The 7568-nt window shown below is 41.4% G+C and overlaps 1 non-coding gene across 1 annotated transcript; it reads right to left on the reverse strand.

The window, feature by feature from the left end:
* Positions 1-714: 714 nt before the first annotated feature.
* Trnap-agg (transfer RNA proline (anticodon AGG)) lies at positions 715-787 on the reverse strand. The gene has a single exon. It is a non-coding gene; the product is annotated as a tRNA-Pro (tRNA).
* Positions 788-7568: the final 6781 nt, after the last annotated feature.

Consider the following 7568-nt stretch of genomic DNA (forward strand, 5'->3'; position numbering starts at 1 on the left):
AGCATATTGTACCAAGGGTGGCATGTTTGTCAGAAATCTTCACTGCGCCATTGTCTTGAAGTGGCATACTGTCATAACACGCAAATTATAACACAGAAACAATAATATACGATTAAATCTAAAATGGCGTTTCCAGAAGCGAGCGAAGGACATCAGGTGACCTGACCCAAACGCCACTGATACTTTCTCATTTTAGTCACTCGTTATAATAGATGCGTAAGCGGCTACCTATTTGGAGGAATCACTGGAAGTGCTTTATTATTGATTCACTGGAGAATGATCAGAACTATCATTTGTCCACAGTATCATTCCAAGGCCTACGTGCCAAAACCAGCCTGGGTGTCTGGCCAGAAGTGATAAGCTCTAGTTAAGAACTGCTGGCAGGGCATAGTTTTATATGAATACGTGTCGTCTTTTGAACATGTCCACACACGAAAAGACACTACGCGGAATCCGCAGCTGTAATACATGTTATGTAATTGAAGGTGGACGGGGGAGGGGGGAAAGAAAAGAAAGGGGAGGAACGGAACTAATGATAAAAATGTTGAAACGTGTGTGAATTCTTAAGGACCAAACTGCTGAGGTCATCGGTCTTCAGACTTACACACTACTTAAAATAACTTATGCTACGAACAACACACAAACCCATGCCTGAGGAAGGACTAGAACCTCCAGCGGGAGGAATAATGATATCAGTGGCAACGATTGAAAATATGTGCTAGACTGGGCTCGAACCCAGGATCTCCTGCTTCCTAGGCAGTTGCGTTAACCACTACGCCACCTAGACATAGTGTTTATCACAGATGCGAAGACCATCTCGGTACACTCCCCCTCCGACCAACACTTCCACCACCTAGCACAGTCCCTATCCATGGCTTCCATGCCCTCTAAGTTTAGATTCCCTCTGGAGGTCGAACATAAATGTGCACTGCACTGAAGGTTGTGGGTTAATTGCCCACCATGGCAAATCAGTTATATGAATGCATGGTGTCTTTTCTTTTGGAGACTGATGTGCCTCAATGGGCACATAATCTACAACCTTCAATGCGGATGCACATTACCGTTGGATCTCGAGCAGAAATCTAAAATTAGCGAGCATGGAGGACATGGGCGGGGACTGCAGGTAGGTTCAAAATGGTTCAAATGGCTCTGAGCACTATGGGACTTAACTTCTCAGGTCATCAGTCGCCTAGAACTTAGAACTACTTAAACCTAACTAACCTAAGGACATCACACACACCCATGCCCGAGGCAGGATTCGAACCTGCGACCGTAGCAGCAGCGCGGCTCCGGACTGGAGCGCCTAGAACCGCACGGCCACCGCGGCCGGCGCAGGTAGGTGGCACTAGGTGAGAGTGTGGGTCAGCTGAGGAGCTTACCGAAATTGCAGTAAACACTGTGTCCGGGTGGCACAGTGGTTAATGCAGCTGTCAAGTAAGCCGGAGAGCCCAGGTTTGAGTGCCAGTCTGGCACACATTTTCACCCATCACTGCTGCTGCATAAAGTCTCGATTCAGCTGATATCATTTGCATTAATTCCTTCCTTTTCCTTTCTCTTTTCAATCTTCAGTTATATAACAGGGGCACATTTTGTGAGTGGTGCCTGCAGTATCTAATAGGAAATGAGGGAAGACTGTCAGGTAGCCGTCCAGGGGATGCGAGCAGGGTTAGAGTTAAAGTGGTTGCTCCCTCACTATTCACAGAAACTGGCCTGACAGCACACAGTTTCCCGCACTCTTCCAGCCTGGTCCTTGGATTTAGTTCTGCTTCAATTCAGTCGTGATGGCTCCTCCAGACAGTGGGTGGAATGTACGCTATCCCTAGACATTCCCCATGTATGCTATGCTTGAATGCATAATATGGATTTTTCCTCCTTAACTTTGTTGTCTGCTCAGTTAACCACTGGATGCCCACATTTTCCCCATATTCTAACCAAATTTCAAACTCGGTCCACACTGGCACTGCAGAGAAGCTATTGCGCTGTTTTGTGACATTATTGTTCTTAAGTAGTATTGATTGTGAATACTTATATCTATGATTAAGCTTTATATTCATAATTACTAGCATCCATTAACTTATAAAGTAGTTTCAGTTCCATTGCATTAAGCATGTCATTACTGCATGTTAACATTGGTAAATATGTACAGGGTGATTCAGCTACCCCTACCGATGAGTTTTATGCAACCAGCAATGCCTTCGAATAGCATGTTAGAAATTTTCATATTCTCTCGCTCGCTACATGCAAATTATTAGTCCTACAGAAAAAAGAAACAGGATCTTTTTGTAACAAATTTAATATAGATAAATTTTGTATGGGGAAACGTTTTCGCCAGAGGCTGTAGTTTTCGAGTTAATCATGAAAATCGTCCAAAAGTGACTTTCAAAAGCACCCCCCACTCCCATACTCAGCTTCCACCAGTCAGGATTTCTAGTATGTTTTCATGGCTCTCCCTCCTACCACTGTACAAAAATTTGCGACTACACAAATTATTTCACACATTCGACCTTTTCTAGTCTTAATTGACTGGTTGTTACGTCACTGGCTTGATTAAGCACTTACAAATCGTAAAATTAACGTACGTTAATTTTGCGAATTCTAGCAACATAAAATAAACCATTACATCCATCTTTATATTCGCCAAGACTCCTTACTACAAAACTACTGTGCTTGTAGGGATTAAATTTGGATCGAATTGTCAAGGTAATCAGTTTTATTGTGACGTTTAGAAAAGTCGTTTTTCTTTCATTAGCCTCGTGGAACATTTAAATTAATAATGTTAATGAAATAGCCGAATAAACTGGTGGCGTAATTGCCCAACAATAGTGACTAAACATTCCAATATTGGGAATAGTTCCTACAGACGGAAATTTTTGTACAGTGGTAGGAGCGGGTGCTACGAACAATATCTATTAGAATTCCTGACTAGTGAGGGATGAGTGTGGGGGTGGAGGGGCGTTTGAAGGTCACCTTTATACGTTTTTCTTGAATAACTCGAAAACCGTGAGCTCCAGCGAAAACGTATCCCAGTACAAAATTTAACGAAATTAAATTTACTACTAAAAGGTCCTGTTCATTTTTCCATTCGACTAATAGTTTTTCCCGAGGGCATGCAGCTTTACTGTATGATTAAATGATGATGGTGTCCTCTTGGGTAAAATATTCCGGAGGTAAAATAGTCCCCCATTCGGATCTCCGGGCGGGGACTACTCAAGAGGACGTCAATATCAGGAGGGGGAAATGGATAGGTTAAAGTTAGATATAGTGGGAATTAGTGAAGTTCGGTGGCAGGAGGAACAAGACTTTTGGTCAGGTGAATACAGGGTTATAAATACAAAATCAAATAGGGGTAATGCAGGAGTAGGTTTAATAATGAATAAAAAAATTGGACTACGGGTAAGCTACTACAAACAGCATAGTGAACGCATTATTGTGGCCAAGATAGACACGAAGTCCACGCCTACTACAGTAGTACAAGTTTATATGCCAACTAGCTCTGCAGATGACGAAGAAATTGATGAAATGTATGATGAGATAAAACAAATTATTCAGGTAGTGAAGGGAGACGAAAAATTAATAGTCATGGGTGACTGGAATTCGAGAGTAGGAAAAGGGAGAGAAGGAAACATAGTAGGTGAATATGTATTGGGGCTAAGAAATGAAAGAGGAAGCCGCCTGGTAGAATTTTGCGCAGAGCATAACTTAATCATAGCTAACACATGGTTCAAGAATCATGAAAGAAGGTTGTATACATGGAAGAACCCTGGAGATACTAAAAGGTATCAGATAGATTATATAACGGTAAGACAGAGATTTAGGGACCAGGTTTTAAATTGTAAGACATTCCCAGGGGCAGATGTGGACTCTGACCACAATCTATTGGTTATGAACTGTAGATTAAAACTGAAGAAACTGCAAAAAGGTGGGAATTTAAGGAGATGGGACCTGGATAAACTGAAAGAACCACAGGTTGTCCAGAGTTTCAAGGAGAGCATCAGGGAACAATTGATAGGAATGGGGGAAAGAAATACAGTAGAAGAAGAATGGGTAGCTCTGAGGGATGAAATAGTGAAGGCAGCAGAGGATCAAATAGGTAAAAAGCCGAGGGCTAGTAGAAACCTCTGGGTAACAGAAGAAATATTGAATTTAATTGATGAAAGGAGAAAATATAAAAATGCAGTAAATGAAGCAGGCAAAAAGGAATACAAATGTCTCAAAAATGAGATCGACAGGAAATGCAAAATGGCTAAGCAGGGATGGCTAGAGGACAAATGTAAGGATGTAGAGACTTCTCTCACTAGGGGTAAGATAGATACCGCCTACAGGAAAGTTAAACAGACCTTTGGCGAGAAGAGAGCCACTTGTGTGAATATCAAGAGCTCCGAGGGAAACCCAGTTCTAAGCAAAGAAGGGAAAGCAGAAAGGTGGGAGGAGTATACAGAGGGTCTATACAAGGGCGATGTACTTTAGGACAATATTATGGAAATGGAAGAAGATGTAGAGGAAGATGAAATGGGAGATACGATACTGCGTGAAGAGTTTGACAGAGAACTGAAAGACCTGAGTCAAAACAAGGCCTCGGGAGTAGACAACATCCCATTAGAACTACTGACGGCCTTGGGAGAGCCAGTCCTGACAAAACTCTACCAGCTGGTGAGCAAGATGTATGAGACAGGCGAAATACCCTCAGACTTCAAGAAGAATATAATAATTCCAATCCCAAAAAAAGCAGGCGTTGACAGATGTGAAAATTACCGAACTATCAGTTTAATAAGTCACAGCTGCAAAATACTAACGCGAATTCTTTACAGACGATTGGAAAAACTGATAGAAGCCGACCTCGGGGAAGATCAGTTTGGATTCCGTATACATATTGGAACACGTGAGGCAATACTGACCCTACGACTTATCTTAGAAGAAAGATTAAGGAAAGGCAAACCTACGTTTCTAGCATTTGTAGACTTAGAGAAAGCTTTTGACAAAGTTGACTGGAATACTCTCTTTCAAATTCTAAAGGTGGCAGGGGTAAAATACAGGGAGCGAAAGGCTATTTACAATTTGTACAGAAAGCAGGTGGCAGTTATAAGAGTTGATGGGTATGAAAGGGAAGCAGTGGTTGAGAAGGGAGTGAGACAGGGTTGTAGCCTATCCCCGATGTTATTCAATCTGTATATTGAGCAAGAAATAAAGGAAACAAAAGAAAAGTTCGGAGTCGGTATTAAAATCCATGGAGAAGAAATAAAAACTTTGAGGTTCGCCGATGACATTGTAATTCTGTCAGAGACAGCAAAGGACTTGGAAGAGCAGTTGAACGGAATGGACAGTGTCCTGAAAGGGGGATATAAGATGAACATAAACAAAAGCAAAACGAGGATAATGGAATGTAGTCGAATTAAGTCGGGTGATGCTGAGGGAATTAGATTAGGAAATAAGACACTTAAAGTAGTAAAGGAGTGTTGCTATTTGGGGAGCAAAATAACTGATGATGGTTGAAGTAGAGAGGATATAAAATGTAGACTGGCAATGGCAAGGAAAGCGTTTCTGAAGAAGAGGAATTTGTTAACATCGAGTATAGATTTAAATGTCAGGAAGTCGTTTCTGAAAGTATTTGTATGGAGTGTAGCCATGTATGGAAGTAAAACGTGGACGATAAATAGTTTGGACAAAAAGAGAATAGAAACTTTCGAAATATGGTGCTACAGAAGAATGCTGAAGATTAGATGGGTAAATCACATAACTAATGAGGAGGTATTGAATAGAATTGGGGAGGAGCTTGTGACACAACTTGACTAGAAGAAGGGATCGGTTGGTAGGACATGTTCTGAGAGATCGAGGGATCACCAATTTAGTATTGGAGGGCAGCGTGGAGGGTAAAAATCGTAGAGGGAGACCAAGAGATGAATACACTAAGCAGATTCAGAAGGATGTAGGTTGCAGTAGGTACTGGGAGATGAAGAAGCTTGCACGGGATAGAGTAGCATGGAGAGCTGCATCAAACCAGTCTCAGGACTGAAGGCCACAACAACAACAACAATAGTTTGTGTGCGTAGCGAGCTAGAGAATATGAGAATCTCACGCGTGAAGGTGTTGTAGGTTGCATGAAACGAATCAGAGGGGCGGCTGAACCATTTTGTGTACGGTAGGTGAAGACTACTGCCCCCTCACCAATATTCCCTACGGCACTCCACATCCAGGAGGGACCTTCTACCTCTGCTTCCTGAATTAACTGCTGTCAACAGCCGAAATGAAGTGCATGGAATGTAGGTCTTTCAAATCGAATAGCAGGACGTAATAGCCCTTACCAAATGTAAAGTTCCTGTCAAGTCTAAGAGTAGATTTACATATTTGATGCATGCTGCCTTGACATTGGTCCACAACTGTTCAGTACTGAGAAAATTAGTTAATCTTTTATATTGTCCGTATCAGCTGCATTGATATAAAATTCTGCTCCAGTGATTATTAGTTTCGGGCTGACACTTCCATTATCAATTTTATATCAGTGCAACTGAGACAGACGACATAAAAAAATATCCAATTTCTTTAGAACAGATTACTCCCCATGTGAACTGTTACAAACCGTTTACATAATACAAAGCAATGGAAAAAAGTTTTAAAGTACTGAAAACCATGTTATGTGCAAAAAACAAACAGACAGTGAATAAATTAACTCTTCCATAGCCATGGCAACTGTAGGCACTCGTCTCTTGAATTTTCCAACGTCGAATTACGTGAGTACTAGATAGTAAGCGTTAGCTACAATTGGCTGATACTTAGAAAGGCATCTACATCGATACGGCTTGATAACGAGCTTTATTGTTACATACTTCTCTTTCCGCGATTTTTAACGCAACTATTATGTTCATAGGGAACAGTGAAAAACATTCCACTGTCTACAGATGCCCGACATTAACTGTCTCGTCCTCACAAAACTTACAAATTTGATAGTGACTGCTGTTGACCTATTTCACATTTTCAGGAAACGAATGACTGTCCGTATCTCCCACGCAGTGACTGTGTCGATTCTGTTTGTCTTTATACTCAACTGCAGCCACACTCTACAACTATGGGGATATTACAAGAGAGCATTAAAAATTCACAATCTTACACAAAGCAAACACTCAAGGCATTTCAAACCTTCAAGAAGGAAAGATATATCTTTCTAAAAGGTGTTGAGATATGACAACAGTTGCATCAGCTGCACAATGAGTGGGCCAGTTGAAACAGGATAGTGGCGACCTAAGTTGTGTGCATCAAGAACCTAAGGGCAGTCATGAGTTTTGCAGTTAAGAATTTTAGACTTCAAGAAATTGATAAAAGGATGTTACGACATTGTATCAGTGATAGGCGCATTAGAGCAAGGTATATAACGTTGTGCCCCGAAATAATATGTTGTTGCAGCCAGGTAAAGTTCAGACATCATCCCTGGCAATTCAGGAAACAGGAAAATGGGCCAAGCCATAACAGCTGAGTGCAGTTGCAATATGAGGAGACAACTGATATTTATTTCTTTATTTTATTTGCACGTCAAGTTCCGTAGGACCAAACTGAGGAGCAAGTATCCAAGGTGATGG

Source organism: Schistocerca cancellata, chromosome 3, assembly GCF_023864275.1.
Source record: "Schistocerca cancellata isolate TAMUIC-IGC-003103 chromosome 3, iqSchCanc2.1, whole genome shotgun sequence".
Lineage (NCBI taxonomy): Eukaryota > Metazoa > Arthropoda > Insecta > Orthoptera > Acrididae > Schistocerca > Schistocerca cancellata.